Below are 17,130 nucleotides of genomic sequence, written 5' to 3' on the forward strand. Positions count from 1 at the left end.
ACACATACCGACCATCAACGACAGCCCCTTATTCCTTGTTACCCCACCCAACACAACAGTCAACAAATGTGTTACTCACACAGGTTACAATGTCCATTTTCAAGGCTGTAAACCTAAGGCTTCAAACTCTCTTCAATGGTCACAGGCTCTCTTGCAAACTGACTCTCGCTTAGTTTTTAACCTGTTCAGGATGCCGGGCGTATGCATACGCCCTGCATCCCGAGTCCTTAAGGACGTGGGGTGTATGCATACGCCCGTGGGAATTCCGGTCCCCGCCGCTAGCCGGTTGGGGACCGGACCGGGATGCCCCCCCATGTCGGCGATCGCAGAAGATTGCATGTCAATTCAGACATGCGATTTTCTGCTATCCCGGGCTGATCGGGTCTCTGGTGACCCGATCACCTGGAAAATTGCGATGATCGAAGCTGTCAGGGACAGCCTGATCATCCTGAGGGCTAGGAGTGAGGTCGCAGTGCTGCGATCTCCTCCTATCCCCTGCCATTGGTCAGAACTGATTCTGACCAATGGCAGAGCAAACCCCGTTCTGCCCACCCCTTTTTTTTTTAATTATTATTTTTTTTTTAATATTAAACAATTACAAAAATAGATTGTACAAATCCGATAAAACAACATCACCAATCGGAAAAAAAAGCAAAAGCCATAGAAGCCAAATCCATACTTGTTTACATCCAAGAGTATGTCTAATCAACATCCCCCCCCCATATTCCTTTTTTTTAAAGTGCTCTATTTGAGTTAGTGCTTCTATGAAATTGTGTTTCTGTGCTACATATATCTCCTTATCTATCGTGTTATGGACTGCATGACTAACTTGCCAATAGTACAGCCAATCGTTATCACTAATATCATACCCCCTTTTTATGTGCTCAAATGAAAAGAGTTTTCCTTTATCAAATAATTGTTCCAGTCGTTTTATACCCTTACTATCCCAAAAAGTTGACTCACACTTCACCAATTCTTTAAATTTATTGTTACCCCATAGGGGTGTGAACCCAAAACTTTTTCCTACATGTAATTCTCCCTTTAATCTTTCCCATACTTTCCTATATTTATACAATAACATCGTGTTATTTGACCCACTCTCCTCATAATCATCTAATTCCAACACCTCATATATGTTCACTTTCTCCTTATCTACTACAGTCTTCTCCAGATATCTAAAATTTCTCCAATTCACGATTCGTACCAACTGCGCGGCCATGTAATAAACAAAAAAATTGGGCATATCCAATCCCCCCCTATCTCCAGGGGCCATAAAATATCTGTACTTCAGACGAACCCTTTTTCTTCCCCATAACAATCTACCCAGTATCACTTCTATCTTCCGGAACCGATCCACACTGGCGAGGCAGCAAGAAAAAAAAGGATCTGTGGGAGGACCACCATTTTTATTATCGCCATCCTTTCTGACATAGAGAAGGGCATTTTAATTCATACTTCTACTCTCTTCGCTAAACTATTCAAAAGGGGCCGTATATTGTTAATCACAAACCTATCATTCGTGGCTGCTATTTTTACTCCCAGATAAAGGAAAAATTCTTTTTTTTTTTACACGGATAGTCTTCCCACCGTCTCCCCCATATCTTCATCCAGGGGGAGCATAGTAGATTTACTCCAATTTATCTCCAACCCAGATAGAGGGGCAAATGCCTCGAACATCTTAATGATACGATGTATTTTTTCTTGTGGGTTAGTTACAAAAAGGAGGATATCATCTGCAAATAACAAGATCTTACTCTTCTCTCCATTTACTCCAAATCCCTCATAAACATCATTATCTCTTATCCAAGCCGCTAAGGGTTCAATATAGATAAAAATAAAAAGGGTGAGAGGGGGCAGCCCTGCCTTGTTCCTCTACTTAGTTTGAATGAGTAGGAGGGAGTTCCATCCACCACTACACTCGCCTCGGGGTTAGTGTATAGTAGCTGAATATAACTCAAAAACCTCGGGCCCACCCCAACCCTCTTCAAAACTTCCCAGAGGTATCCCCACTCCAGCCTGTCAAAAGCTTTAGTAGCATCCAATGACAGGATGGAGCGGGGGCCCCGGGATCCACTCTGGGTTGCTTCATACACCTGGTGGATATTGTCATGAACCGTTCTTCCTGACTTAAACCCTCCCTGGTCACCGCCCACCACTACCTCCACTACTTTATCCAATCTCCTTGCCAGTGCTTTCGCTATTATCTTTATATCTGTATTAAGCAAGGAGATAGGACGATATGAGCCCAAATCCAAGGGATCCTTATCTTTTTTCCTAATGAGTCTAATATTAGCCTCACACATAGATTTAGGGAGAACCCCCCCCCCCCCTCCAGGATTCATTAATGATACCCAGCAGTTTTGGAAGTAGCAGAGTTGAGTATATCCTATATATCTGGAAAGGAATGCCGTCAGACCCGGGGGATGTATTCCCTTGGTTTGATGCCAATGCCTCCTCCAATTTCTGGAGGGAGATTGGGTCGTCCAGGGAGTCCCTGACATCCTCTGTCAAACTTGGAATATTAATTCCCCTCAAGAATTCCGCTACCTCCGCCCTATTAATATCGCTGCCCATATAGAGATTGGAGAAAAAAGAGCCAACCATTTGGGCTATTTCTTCTCTATCTGTGGTTATGCTGCCATCCTCCCTCCTCAGAGCCATAATACCACATTCGTCGCCTTGATTTTTAAGTAATCTTGACAGTGTCTTATTTGGTTTCCCTTTCTCAAAGAAATTAAATTGCCCACTGAAGAATAGTTTATTTTGTGCCTTTTTAAGTAGATATTCTTTATATTCCTCTTGAGCTGCCTTCAGTTCTAACAGCTGTTCACCCCCACTATCCTCTTCTATCCCTGCTTCTAATGATGCCACTTTACTATTCAGTACTGATTCTTCCTGTGAGAATTCCTTTTTTTTTATTATTGATTCGCCCTATATATAGGCCCCTCAAATATGCCTTCATAGTATCCCATACCACCTGAGGGTTTGCGGACTTATGATTAATCTCCCAGAATGCCTCTATTTCCTGTCTAAACCAGTCCTGGTTGCCCACTAATTCAATCCAGTGGGGGTTTAGCCGAAAGCCCAACCTTTTCCCACCCATTACCTTACCTCCAATTTCCACCACCACTGGGCAATGGTCCGATAGGGTTTTAGCTTTATACTGCACCCTGCTGGTCCAGGTCATTGCATTCTTATCACACAGGCATAAGTCAATTCGGGAAGCGGTGTTATATGAGGTACTAAAACATGAGTACTGTCTTACTCCTGGGTTTAGTTTCCGCCACCCATCAACCCAATTCATCTCTCCACAGTATCTCGCCAATGCTGTTTCGTTCCCCCCTACATTCCTACCTAATTTGTATCTGTCCATACTAGGGTCCATTACATTGTTCAAATCTCCAACTATCCATAATGCCGAATGCGTCTTACTTTCGCTATAGCTCACGAGGTCCCTCAGAACATCCACTCTAAAAGGTGAAGGAATATAAACAAAAGCCAAGACGACTGCCCTATCTTCCCATATTCCATAAAGAAATACATATCGACCATACTTATCTACCTTTGCATTCTTAGTCTCGAATGGTACCCTCCTGTGAACATATACTGATACTCCCACGGAGTAGGAAGAGAGTCTGGAGTGGTATTCTTCTTTGGCCCACTTCCTTGGAAGTATCTGCTCATCTCTCCACCTATGGGTCTCAACTAAACATATGATCGCAGGAAGGCACCTCCGAATATAATCGAAGATTGCACACTTTTTAATTCTATCTGACATATCTTGTACATTCCAGGCTAATAAAGAGAAAAAAAGAAAAGAGAGAAGAAGGAGAAAAAAAAAAAAAAACCCTCTTTTGATCATCCCGTGCCATCCCTCCCTCCTTTCCCTTACTCTTCCACCCCCGCACCCCCCCTCTCCCCATAATGCACCGTACTTCTACTATGCACTCCTATCCTAGTGACACCCCAGAGAACCCCCCAACCCCTCCCCCCGAGACGTAACATTATTACTCAACTAATACTTCCAACCCCTAATGCCACAGTAGTGCCTTATATTAGATGCCTTCTTTATCCATCCAATCTGAGACTTCTTGTGGGGTTCCAAATATTGTTACCTTTCCCTTATGCTCAACCCGGAGTCTCGTTGGAAACAGCAGAGAGAAGGGCACCCCTGCGTTCTTTAGCCGCCTTTTTATCTCCCGAAAGGATGCCCTTTTCCTCTGGGTCTCCCAAGAGAAATCCGGATATAGAAAAATATTCTGTCCATTATACTGTAGGTCCCTCATCTCTCTTGCCCTCCTAAGGATAGTATCCCTGTCCTGGGAGGTATATAACTTAATTAGGATTGTCCTAGGGGGACCCCCCCGGAGCAGGAAAACGCCTTGGCACCCGATGAGCTCGTTCAATCCCAAACATTGGGGTAAGATGCCCTTCCCCTATCCCCTCCTTCAACCACCTACTAAGAAACTGTATGGCAGAGTCCCCCCCCTCCACCCCCTCAGGAAACCCCACCATCCTTATATTGAAACGTCTGGATCTATCCTCAAGGTCAGTGAGCTTATCTTTAACAGATGTCCTCTCCTTTTTCAAGTCATTAACCTCCTCCTCCAAAACCTTAATCCTATTTTCTGTTTTAGGGGCTTCTTCCTCCAGTCTGGAAATCCTATCTCTCATTTTAATCATATCGTGTCTTATCAGAGATACCTCGGTAGATACCACACCCAGTTGTTTATTTATCTCCTCAATTGCGCAATTAGATTTTTTCACCCCTCCCAAGATCTCCTCCAACATCTGTGTTCCCATAGGGGGCACAGACTGCCCTTCCTCAGTTTCTTTCACCTCCAAGACCGAGTACCTAGAGCCTGTTTTACTAGAGGAGAGATCCTTCTGGGTTCTAGTTTTTATACCCACAGCTGGAGACTTCCATATTTTATCCAATTTACCCATTGCCCCCTTATCTTTTTGTGGCGAGCTACCCCCTGATCTTCTGGGGTTCACCTTATGGGCCATTTCACCCACTATTTCTCTTCATTTTATATTTGTGGGGTGTATGTATCACTACGGGGATATCACGGACCAACTTAGCAACTTTATACACCATAGGCCCCTCCCACTCGAGAATTTAAATACCGTTATTTACAGCATACAAAAGTAAGAATTCACAGTCCCATATGGCTCTGGGGAGCGCTTAAAACCTAGGGTATCACACCCTGATCCAGAAATATCCACCACCAAATATAGCATACTAATATGCAACTACGGAATCATTAGTGTATTCACGCTCCCCCTGGTAGACAGTGCAATCACCCCCCAGAGTCACTGATCTTATTGGATCCAGGGAGGGGTCCAATTTCATAAGAGAGGAATTCTGCTAAGACCAAGTTGTCCAATTTAGTCCATGAGTCCCGGTTTCTCCTGTATAAGAGAGAGAGAGGGGGGGGGGGGTAAGTCCTCCAAAAACATCGATTTTTACAGCATGGCAAGCCATAGGTACCTCTACGTGATCATAATTATACCATCCATACTCCTCAAGGTCCACACAGCTTTCATTATGGGCAGAGAGTCTCCATGACTAAAAGTAAAGGATGCCTAAAGAGAGGAGGGAGGGGGGGCGTCAGTCCCACATTGCTCAGTTAGCTCAGTTCCCCGAGGCGTCAATTGTCCATTAGGGCTCGGCCTAAGCAGGTAGGGCAGGAGCATCTCTATCACTGTAATTAGGCACACTGTAGCTCCTTCCTCATGTGCAGCAGCCACACAGCACCCCAAGCTAATAATATACATGTCTGCCTCATAAGGACATTTAATAAACTTCAATGGGTGCTCCACAGTTATCAACCATCACAGGGGGAAGAGGGGGGAGACCCGGACAGATGCATTGCCGCAGCTGCCACTCACCAAATCGCTAGGAGGGGTGACCAGGCAGAGAGTCAGGCATCCAATATTGTCCATTCCACATGGGGCCAGTGCAAGGGGCTGCTGCTGTTCAGAATATTGCCGGGGTATTAATCAATGGTTTCACCTAGTTGGAGGGAATCCGTGAGTAGGTTTCATGGCAGTTTGTCCTCATGTAAAACACATCCATGCAGAGAGACTGCTGAATAAGAAAATCTGCCCCCCAAAAGGGAGCAATAACTCACCGGCTTCTGCACTGTTAGATATTCATCACATGTAGCGTCTGATCGTTTTACTCAGCTCCACTCTCCATCCACAAGTAAGGGTCTGGGCCAGTCTATCCAAATCCCAGCAAGGAGTAGCGGAGTTCCACACATGCCCCTCAACACCTCCGCGTCACTGTGGCCTACGTGAGGCAGGTGCCACCATATATAGGCCTCCGGCACAAGCCCGAAGCTCCTCTCAGTAGCTGGCCGAAGTAAAACCACACCCCCCCCTCTCTCACCTCCTCTCCGGCATCCCCTTCCACAGCGCCTCCCGTCCTATCCTCCGACGGGTTGCGCCACCACCGTCTCGCTCCTCCCTCCTCCGACGGCAGAATCCAGCGCCCCCGGCTCTTCACAGGGCGTCCGGGCAGGAGAGCCCCACTGTCGGCGTTAAGCCGTGAGTATCCTGGCATCGTGAGGTCGGCATCCACTCCACCTCCGTCCCGAGGGCTCAGGGGGCAGGGCCAGAGCCCCGGAGTGCGCGGCCCTAGCTCATGCCGCCGTCACTTCCTCCCCATGCTGCCCACCCCTTAATGTCGAGGGGAACATGGACAGAAGATGGAGGCCGGTACCTGGAGGAGAAGATGCCTGGGAACCCCCATTCTTTGCTGGAGACTGCTAGATCCTGGCTCAAGTAGGGAAGCGACGGTGGGGGGAGGGGGGGATTGAAAGTGAAAGTAAAGTGATCTTTACTGTAGCAACCACTAGGAAGGCCAGGCTGCAACTCCCAGCATGCCCAGACAGCCAAAGGCATGCTGGGAGTTGTAGTTTTGCAACATCTGGGGGGTCACAGTTTGGAGACCACTGTTACAGTAGAGCCCAAATGGTAGCCCTCCAGATGTTGCCAAACTACAACTCTCAGCATGCCTGGACAGCCCAGGCATGCTGGGAGTTGTAGTTCTGTAACATCTGTCCCTTCAGATTTAGCAATTTTCATGACATTTTTTAAAATTGCTGCTCTACTTTGAAGCCCTCTAATTTTTTCAAAAAGCAAAAATATGTCCATTTTATGATGCCAACATAAAGTGGACATATTGTATTTGGGAATAAAAATAAAAGGTATTGGGAATATCCATTTTCCTTACAAGTAGAGAGCTTCAAAGTTAGAAAAATGCTAAATTTTCAAAATTTTCATGAAATTTTGGGATTTTTCACCAAAAAAGGATGCAAGTAACGCTGAAAATTTACCACCAAAATAAAGTAGAATATATCACGAAAAAACAATCTCAGAATCAGAATATTCGGTAAAAGCGTTTTCACGTTATTAATTCGTAAAGCGACGGTGGTCAGAAATGCGAAAAGGGCTCAGTCCTTAAAGGGGTACTCCGGTGAAAACCTTTTTTCTTTTAAATCAACTGGTGGCAGAAAGTTAAACATATTTGTAAATTACTTCTATTAAAATATCTTAATCCCTCCAGTACTTTACAGCTGCTGAATGCTACAGAGGAAATTCCTTTCTTTTTGGAACACTGATGCCGTCATGACCACAGTGCTCTCTGCTGACATCTCTGTCCATTTTAGCAACCATGCATAGCAGATGTATACTAAGGGCAGCATGGTGGCTCAGTGGTTAGCACTGCTCCCTTGTCCCACTAAGGACAACAATAAATAAATAAAGCATTATTATTATTATTATAATGTCAGCAGAGAGAACTGTGCTCTTGATGTCATCAGAGAGCATTCCAAAAAGAAAATAATTTCCTCTGTAGTATTCAGCAGCTAATAAGCACAGGAAGGATTAAGATGTTTTGATAGAAGTAATTTACAAATATGTTTAACTTTCTGCCACCAGTTGATTTAAAAGAAAAAAGGTTTTCACCGGATTACCCCTTTAAGGTGAAAAAGGGCTGCGTCCTTAAGGGGGTTAAAGGGGGTACTCCCCTGGAAAACATTCTTTTTTAAATTAACTGGTGTCAGAAAGTTAAACAGATTTGTATATGACTTCTATTGAAAAATCTTAAACCTTCCTGTACTAATCAGCTGCTGTATATTCCAGAGAAAGTTTGTCACATATGGGCAGGGAAGGAGTGCTCGCTAAGCTCACCAGCGCCCTTGTCCCTGCCTACTTGTCCGCCTATCCTAAATGATAGGCCGGCAACTGGTCGACAATCCCTTCCTAAATAAGTGAGGGGAGTCAAATGTCAACAAAATAAAGTATAATCCTGTCAGTTGTCAGGAGCAACAGGGAAACAAGCAACTAACAAGGACAAACTAAACATACACACATAAAGTCAATGTCAGTCAAACCGAGTCAAGCCAGGAGTGGGAAGAGGTGCCGAATCTCCATAACAAAAGAGAAGTCAGATATGAAGCCAGAAGTCAAGTTGCCGGGTATACAAGGAAATAAGGGTATGCTAGCTACTCAGGTAATGACCGCTTTCACAGGCATCTTCCCAGTGACTGATGCCTGGTAATATAGGGAGATGCACATGTGGTCAATCAGTAGCTAGCCACTCAGACAGCAGGGCGTAACTCGGCAACCTTGCAAACAACACCTTGTCAGCACCTGTTAACCCTGCTGGTGCTGACAAAGTTATTTTCTTTTTGAATTTCCTTTCTGTCTGACCACAGTGCTGTCCATTTTAGGAACTGTCCGGAGCAAGATAGGTTTGCTGGTTTGCTATGGGGATTGTCTCCGGCTCTGGACAGTTCCTAAAATGGACAGAGGTGTCAGCAGAGAGCACTGTGGTCAGACAGAAAGGAAATTCAAAAAGAAAATAACTTCCTCTGGAACATACAGCAGCTGATAAGTACTGGAAGGGTTAAGATTGTTAAATCAAAGTCATTTACAAATCTGTTTAACTTTCTGGTACCAGTTGATTAAAAAAATGGTTTCCTGTGGAGTACCCCTTTAAGCCCAGTGACTAGCTGTGAAAGGACCCACTACCAATCCTGCCTGTTACGCCGAGCGCTCCGGGTCCCCGCTCCTCCCCGGAGCGCTCGCTACACTCTCGCTACTGCAGCGCTCCGATCAGATCCACTGACCCGGTGCGCTGCGATACCGCCTCCAGCCGGGATGCGATTCGCGATGCGGGTGGCGCCCGCTCGCGATGCGCACCCCGGCTCCCGTACCTGACTCGCTCTCCGTCGGTCCTGTCTCGGCGCGCGCGGCCCCGCTCCCTAGGGCGCGCGCGCGCCGGGTCTCTGCGATTTAAAGGGCCACTGCGCCGCTGATTGGCGCAGTGGTTCTAATTAGTGTGTTCACCTGTGCACTCCCTATTTGTACCTCACTTCCCCTGCACTCCCTCGCCGGATCTTGTTGCCATTGTGCCAGTGAAAGCGTTTCCTTGTGTGTTCCTAGCCTGTGTTCAAGACTTCCTGCCGTTGCCCCTGACTACGATCCTTGCTGCCTGCCCCGACCTTCTGCTACGTCCGACCTTGCTTCTGTCTACTCCCTTGTACCGCGCCTATCTTCAGCAGTCAGAGAGGTTGAGCCGTTGCTAGTGGATACGACCTGGTCACTACCGCCGCAGCAAGACCATCCCGCTTTGCGGCGGGCTCTGGTGAAAACCAGTAGTGACTTAGAACCGGTCCACTAGCACGGTCCACGCCAATCCCTCTCTGGCACAGAGGATCCACCTCCTGCCAGCCGGCATCGTGACAGTAGATCCGGCCATGGATCCCGCTGAAGATCCTCTGCCAGTTGTCGCCGACCTCACCACGGTGGTCGCCCAGCAGTCACAACAGATAGCGCAACAAGGCCACCAGCTGTCTCAACTGACCGTGATGCTACAGCAGCTACTACCACAGCTTCAGCAATCATCTCCTCCGCCAGCTCCTGCACCTCCTCCGCAGCGAGTGGCCGCTTCAGGCCTACGACTATCCTTGCCGGATAAATTTGATGGGGACTCTAAATTTTGCCGTGGCTTTCTTTCTCAATGTTCCCTGCACTTAGAGATGATGTCGGACCAGTTTCCCACTGAAAAGTCTAAGGTGGCTTTCGTAGTCAGCCTTCTGTCTGGAAAAGCTCTGTCATGGGCCACACCGCTCTGGGACCGCAATGACCCCGTCACTGCCTCTGTGCCACTGACTCCTTCTTCTCGGAAATTCGAAGTGTCTTTGAGGAACCTGCCCGAGCCTCTTCTGCTGAGACTGCCCTGTTGAACCTGGTCCAGGGTAATTCTTCCGTTGGCGAGTACGCCGTACAATTCCGTACTCTTGCTTCAGAACTATCCTGGAATAATGAGGCCCTCTGCGCGACCTTTAAAAAAGGCCTATCCAGCAACATTAAAGATGTTCTGGCCGCACGAGAAATCCCTGCTAACCTACATGAACTCATTTATCTAGCCACTCGCATTGACATGCGTTTTTCCGAAAGGCGTCAGGAGCTCCGCCAGGATATGGACTTTGTTCGCACGAGGCGTTTTTTCTCCCCGGCTCCTCTCTCCTCTGGTCCCCTGCAATCCGTTCCTGTGCCTCCCGCCGTGGAGGCTATGCAGGTCGACCGGTCTCGCCTGACACCTCAAGAGAGGACACGATGCCGCATGGAGAATCTCTGCCTGTACTGTGCCGGTACCGAACACTTCCTGAAGGATTGTCCTATCCGTCCTCCCCGCCTGGAAAGACGTACGCTGACTCCGCACAAAGGTGAGACAGCCCTTGATGTCAACTCTGCTTCTCCACGTCTTACTGTGCCTGTGCGGATATCTGCCTCTACCTTCTCCTTCTCTACTATGGCCTTCTTGGATTCCGGATCTGCAGGAAATTTTATTTTGGCCTCTCTCGTCAACAGGTTCAACATCCCGGTGACCAGTCTCGCCAGACCCCTCTACATCAATTGTGTTAACAATGAAAGATTGGACTGTACCATACGTTTCCGCACGGAGCCCCTCCTAATGTGCATCGGACCTCATCACGAGAAAATTGAGTTTTTGGTCCTCCCCAATTGCACTTCCAAAATTCTCCTTGGACTACCCTGGCTTCAACACCATTCCCCAACCCTGGATTGGTCCACTGGGGAGATCAAGAGTTGGGGCCCCTCTTGTTTCAAGGACTGCCTTAAACCGGTTCCCAGTACTCCTTGCCGTGACCCTGTGGTTCCCCCTGTAACCGGTCTCCCTAAGGCCTATATGGACTTTGCGGATGTTTTTTGCAAAAAACAAGCTGAGACTCTACCTCCTCACAGGCCTTATGACTGTCCTATTGACCTCCTCCCGGGCACTACTCCACCCCGGGGCAGAATTTATCCTCTCTCTGCCCCAGAGACTCTTGCTATGTCTGAGTACATCCAGGAAAATTTAAAAAAGGGCTTTATCCGCAAATCCTCCTCTCCTGCCGGAGCCGGATTTTTCTTTGTGTCCAAAAAAGATGGCTCCCTACGTCCTTGCATTGACTACCGCGGTCTTAATAAAATCACGGTAAAGAACCGCTACCCCCTACCTCTCATCTCTGAACTCTTTGATCGCCTCCAAGGTGCCCACATCTTTACCAAACTGGACTTAAGAGGTGCTTATAATCTCATCCGCATCAGAGAGGGGGATGAATGGAAAACGGCATTTAACACTAGAGATGGACACTTTGAGTATCTGGTCATGCCCTTTGGCCTGTGCAACGCCCCTGCCGTCTTCCAAGACTTTGTTAATGAAATTTTTCGTGATCTCTTATATTCCTGTGTTGTTGTATATCTGGACGATATCCTGATTTTTTCTGCCAATCTAGAAGAACACCGCCAGCATGTCCGCATGGTTCTTCAGAGACTTCGTGACAATCAACTTTATGCCAAAATGGAGAAATGTCTGTTTGAATGTCAATCTCTTCCTTTCCTAGGATACTTGGTCTCTGGCCAGGGACTACAAATGGATCCAGACAAACTCTCTGCCGTCTTAGATTGGCCACGCCCCTCCGGACTCCGTGCTATCCAACGTTTTTTGGGGTTCGCCAATTATTACAGACAATTTATTCCACATTTTTCCACCATTGTGGCTCCTATCGTGGCTTTAACCAAAAAGAATGCCAATCCTAAGTCATGGCCTCCTCAAGCGGAAGACGCCTTTAAACAGCTCAAGTCTGCCTTTTCTTCGGCTCCCATGCTCTCCAGACCTGACCCATCTAAACCCTTCCTATTGGAGGTTGATGCCTCCTCAGTAGGAGCTGGAGCGGTCCTTCTACAAAAAAATTCTTCCGGGCATGCTGTTACTTGTGGTTTTTTTTCTAGGACCTTCTCTCCGGCGGAGAGGAACTACTCCATCGGGGATCGAGAGCTTCTAGCCATTAAATTAGCACTTGAGGAATGGAGGCATCTGCTGGAGGGATCAAGATTTCCAGTTATTATTTACACCGATCACAAGAACCTCTCCTATCTCCAGTCTGCCCAACGGCTGAATCCTCGCCAGGCCAGGTGGTCTCTGTTCTTTGCCCGATTTAATTTTGAAATTCACTTTCGGCCTGCCGATAAGAACATTAGGGCCGATGCCCTCTCTCGTTCCTCGGATGCCTCGGAAGTAGAGCTCTCTCCGCAACACATCATTCCTCCTGACTGCCTGATCTCCACTTCTCCAGCCTCCATCAGGCAAACTCCTCCAGGGAAGACCTTCGTCTCTCCACGCCAACGCCTCGGAATCCTCAAATGGGGTCACTCCTCCCATCTCGCAGGTCATGCGGGCATCAAGAAATCCGTGCAACTCATCTCTCGTTTCTATTGGTGGCCGACTCTGGAGACGGATGTTGTGGATTTTGTGCGAGCCTGCACTGTCTGTGCCCGGGATAAGACTCCTCGCCAGAAGCCCGCTGGTCTTCTTCATCCTCTGCCTGTCCCCGAACAGCCTTGGTCTCTGATTGGTATGGACTTTATTACGGACTTACCCCCATCCCGTGGCAACACTGTTGTTTGGGTGGTCGTTGATCGATTCTCCAAGATGGCACATTTCATCCCTCTTCCTGGTCTTCCTTCAGCGCCTCAGTTGGGAAAACAATTTTTTGTACACATTTTTCGTCTTCACGGGTTGCCCACGCAGATCGTCTCGGATAGAGGCGTCCAATTCGTGTCAAAATTCTGGAGGGCTCTCTGTAAACAACTCAAGATTAAATTAAACTTTTCTTCTGCATATCATCCTCAATCCAATGGGCAAGTAGAAAGAATTAACCAGGTCCTGGGTGATTATTTACGGCATTTTGTTTCCTCCCGCCAGGATGACTGGGCAGATCTTCTACCATGGGCCGAATTCTCGTATAACTTCAGAGTCTCTGAATCTTCCTCCAAATCCCCATTTTTCATGGTGTACGGCCGTCACCCTCTTCCCCCCCTCCCTACTCCCTTACCCTCTGGTTTGCCCGCTGTGGATGAAATATCTCGTGATCTTTCCACCATATGGAAAGAGACCCAAAACTCTCTCTTACAGGCTTCATCACGCATGAAGAAGTTTGCTGATAAGAAAAGAAGAGCTCCCCCCATTTTTTCTCCTGGAGACAAGGTATGGCTCTCCGCTAAATATGTCCGCTTCCGTGTCCCTAGCTACAAATTGGGACCACGCTATCTTGGTCCTTTCAAAATTTTGTGCCAGATTAATCCTGTCTCTTACAAACTTCTTCTTCCTCCTTCTCTTCGTATTCCTAATGCCTTTCACGTTTCTCTTCTTAAACCACTCATCATCAACCGTTTCTCTCCCAAACTTGTTTCTCCCACTCCTGTTTCCGGCTCCTCGGACATCTTCTCCGTAAAGGAGATACTGGCCTCCAAGAAGGTCAGAGGGAAAACTTTTTTTTTGGTCGATTGGGAGGGTTGTGGTCCTGAAGAGAGATCCTGGGAACCTGAGGACAATATCCTAGACAAAAGTCTGCTCCTCAGGTTCTCAGGCTCTAAGAAGAGGGGGAGACCCAAGGGGGGGGGTACTGTTACGCCGAGCGCTCCGGGTCCCCGCTCCTCCCCGGAGCGCTCGCTACACTCTCGCTACTGCAGCGCTCCGGTCAGATCCACTGACCCGGTGCGCTGCAATACCGCCTCCAGCCGGGATGCGATTCGCGATGCGGGTGGCGCCCGCTCGCGATGCGCACCCCGGCTCCCGTACCTGACTCGCTCTCCGTCGGTCCTGTCCCGGCGCGCGCGGCCCCGCTCCCTAGGGCGCGCGCGCGCCGGGTCTCTGCGATTTAAAGGGCCACTGCGCCGCTGATTGGCGCAGTGGTTCTAATTAGTGTGTTCACCTGTGCACTCCCTATTTGTACCTCACTTCCCCTGCACTCCCTCGCCGGATCTTGTTGCCATTGTGCCAGTGAAAGCGTTTCCTTGTGTGTTCCTAGCCTGTGTTCCAGACCTCCTGCCGTTGCCCCTGACTACGATCCTTGCTGCCTGCCCCGACCTTCTGCTACGTCCGACCTTGCTTCTGTCTACTCCCTTGTACCGCGCCTATCTTCAGCAGTCAGAGAGGTTGAGCCGTTGCTAGTGGATACGACCTGGTCACTACCGCCGCAGCAAGACCATCCCGCTTTGCGGCGGGCTCTGGTGAAAACCAGTAGTGACTTAGAACCGGTCCACTAGCACGGTCCACGCCAATCCCTCTCTGGCACAGAGGATCCACCTCCTGCCAGCCGGCATCGTGACACTGCCTTTCATCTTTTAAAAATTGAGGCCTGATAAAAAAGACTTACCAACAGCCCTAGCATATTAGTTTTGCCAGGGATATTGGGGGAGATTTATCAAAACCTGTACAGAGGAAAAGTTGCCCAGTTGCCCATAGCAACCAATCAGATCGCTTCTTTCATTTTGCAGAGGCCTTGTTAAAAATGGAAGAAGAAATCTGATTGGTTGCTATGGGCAACTGGGCAACTTTTCCTCTGCACAGGTTTTGATAAATCTCCCCCATTATCTCTTCTGGATTTCCCATATCTGACCCAGCTTTCCATGAATGAGATATTTGTTTCCTGAAATCAGTTATTCACATATGACAGGTACCTTGGGGAAATATAGTGAACACGGATGACTATTCCTGTCACTGCCTCACAATATAGTATATGTGGACATCAGTCTTGTTTGTATCCTTCTACTACAGGATATACCATCAGTAAAGTCTAATAGGTTACAGTATGTGTTCATCAACCCGAAATAGACCCAAGTCAACAATGATTGGTTCGTAGGTAACACCCAAAATGTATTGTGCATTAGGGGCCAATTATGGAGATAGAGTATGATCCCCTGGACTGCCATGATCGCAACATGTCATTGTACAGTGATACCAGCAGTAATACTGTCTGTTGCCAATGCAGGGACAGTGCTGATTTTGAAAGGTATATGTATTTGTGCCAATATTTTGGGTCAGAAATGTCTCCCATTCCTTGTTTTATGCCCGCTTCACGCTATGGCGCACACAATCCTTATCCATTTATGTATGGGCTATCTAACATTATCTGCTGTGTTCATGTAAAAGCTTATAGCCCTGTCAATAAACAGAGCAGAGCGCAGGTCTATCAAGGGATTTCCCTCAGGTTAAACTTTAATGCAGAAACTGGGATTAATGTAACATGGAAAGCTACAGGGAAGCCAAACTATGTAAAAGTTTAGTTATAGCAGCGGTGTAGATGTAATTACCTCTCCTGCATTACTGTCAAAGAGCTATTTATTCTGCTTCATCCACGCTGACTTTGATAGGTAGAAAAATAGGATCTCAGCAGTGGGTTAAGTAAGGTGAATTCAAAAGAGATGTGTCAGCAGAAGCCCGTGTATTACTAACATTAGGAGGTAAATTTCCACTTGTGCTCGGGGCTCGAAGCGTAACGTGCAATAGCTATACGATTAATAAACCTTACCAAGCGGTTTGAGGTGTGCCATAACCACATGTGAGGGCACGCCTGTAGAGGGTATACCCTATGGAAAGCTTAAGAAAAGGGAGGGTTGGGTGTGTCCATGAACGCCACCCACGCACCGGATGTCAGGCACAAGGGGCGTTATAAAGAACCACGCCCCTCCCACAAATACAGCCCTGCAGGCTTAACACTTGTGCTTGGGGCTCGAAGCATAACATGCAATAGCTATACAATTAATAAACCTTAACATGCGGTTTGAGGTGTGCCATAACCGCACGTGAGGGCACGCCTGTAGAAGGTAAAAATCAAGACAGAATAGGGTGGAAAGCTAGCATAATTATTGACCCAATTAAGCAGTGACCTGAAATTTGACCTTAAAGGGGTTATGCAGGGAAAAACTTTTTTTTATATATCAACTGGCTTCAGAAAGTTAAACAGATTTGTAAATTACTTCTATTAAAAAATCTTAATCCTTTCAGTACTTATGAGCTTCTGTCTAAGTGCTCTCTGATGATACATGTCTCGGGAACCGCCCAGTTTAGAAGAGGTTTGCTATGGGGGTTTGCTTCTAAACTGGGCGGTTCCCAAGACACGTGTCAGAGAGCACTTAGGCAGAAAAGAACAACTCAACTTGAGAAGCTCATAAGTACAGAAAGGATTAATATTTTTTAATAGAAGTAATTTACATATCTGGTTAACTTTCTGGAGCCAGTTGAAATATGAACATTTTTTCTGAAAAATGACATCCAGGATATGATGACTTACCTGTGAATGTGACCAATGTGAGCCTGTGGGACAGATAACAGTTCATACATCCTACCAACCTTGCAAACCTGAGGACACAAGATCGTGTTAGTAATGCTATCGAGGTACCCTTTTTTTTCTCACAACATTAAGAATGTGAACTGTGTATGTGAACCATAATATTATAGCTCTGAAAAACATGGCCGCAACAATAGTTGAATAGTGCATCCCACCTGGAATACGTGACAGGTCATGAGTGATATGCTACTGCGTGTGTGTGACATGTGACACATTGCTCTGTAGACATGTTAGCAACAATGGTGAACAAGGAAGCCAAGGAAAGATGGAAAAATCTCCAAAAGGCATCAAATTACAGATTCGACATTCTTATAATATGTCAACAAAAGTTAGATTTTATTTCCATCATTTACACTTTCAAAGTAACAGAAAACAAAAAATGGCGTCTGCAAAAGTTTGGGCACCCTGCAGAGTTAAT

Source organism: Hyla sarda, chromosome 6 (assembly GCF_029499605.1).
Source record: "Hyla sarda isolate aHylSar1 chromosome 6, aHylSar1.hap1, whole genome shotgun sequence".
Classification (NCBI taxonomy): Eukaryota; Metazoa; Chordata; class Amphibia; order Anura; family Hylidae; genus Hyla; species Hyla sarda.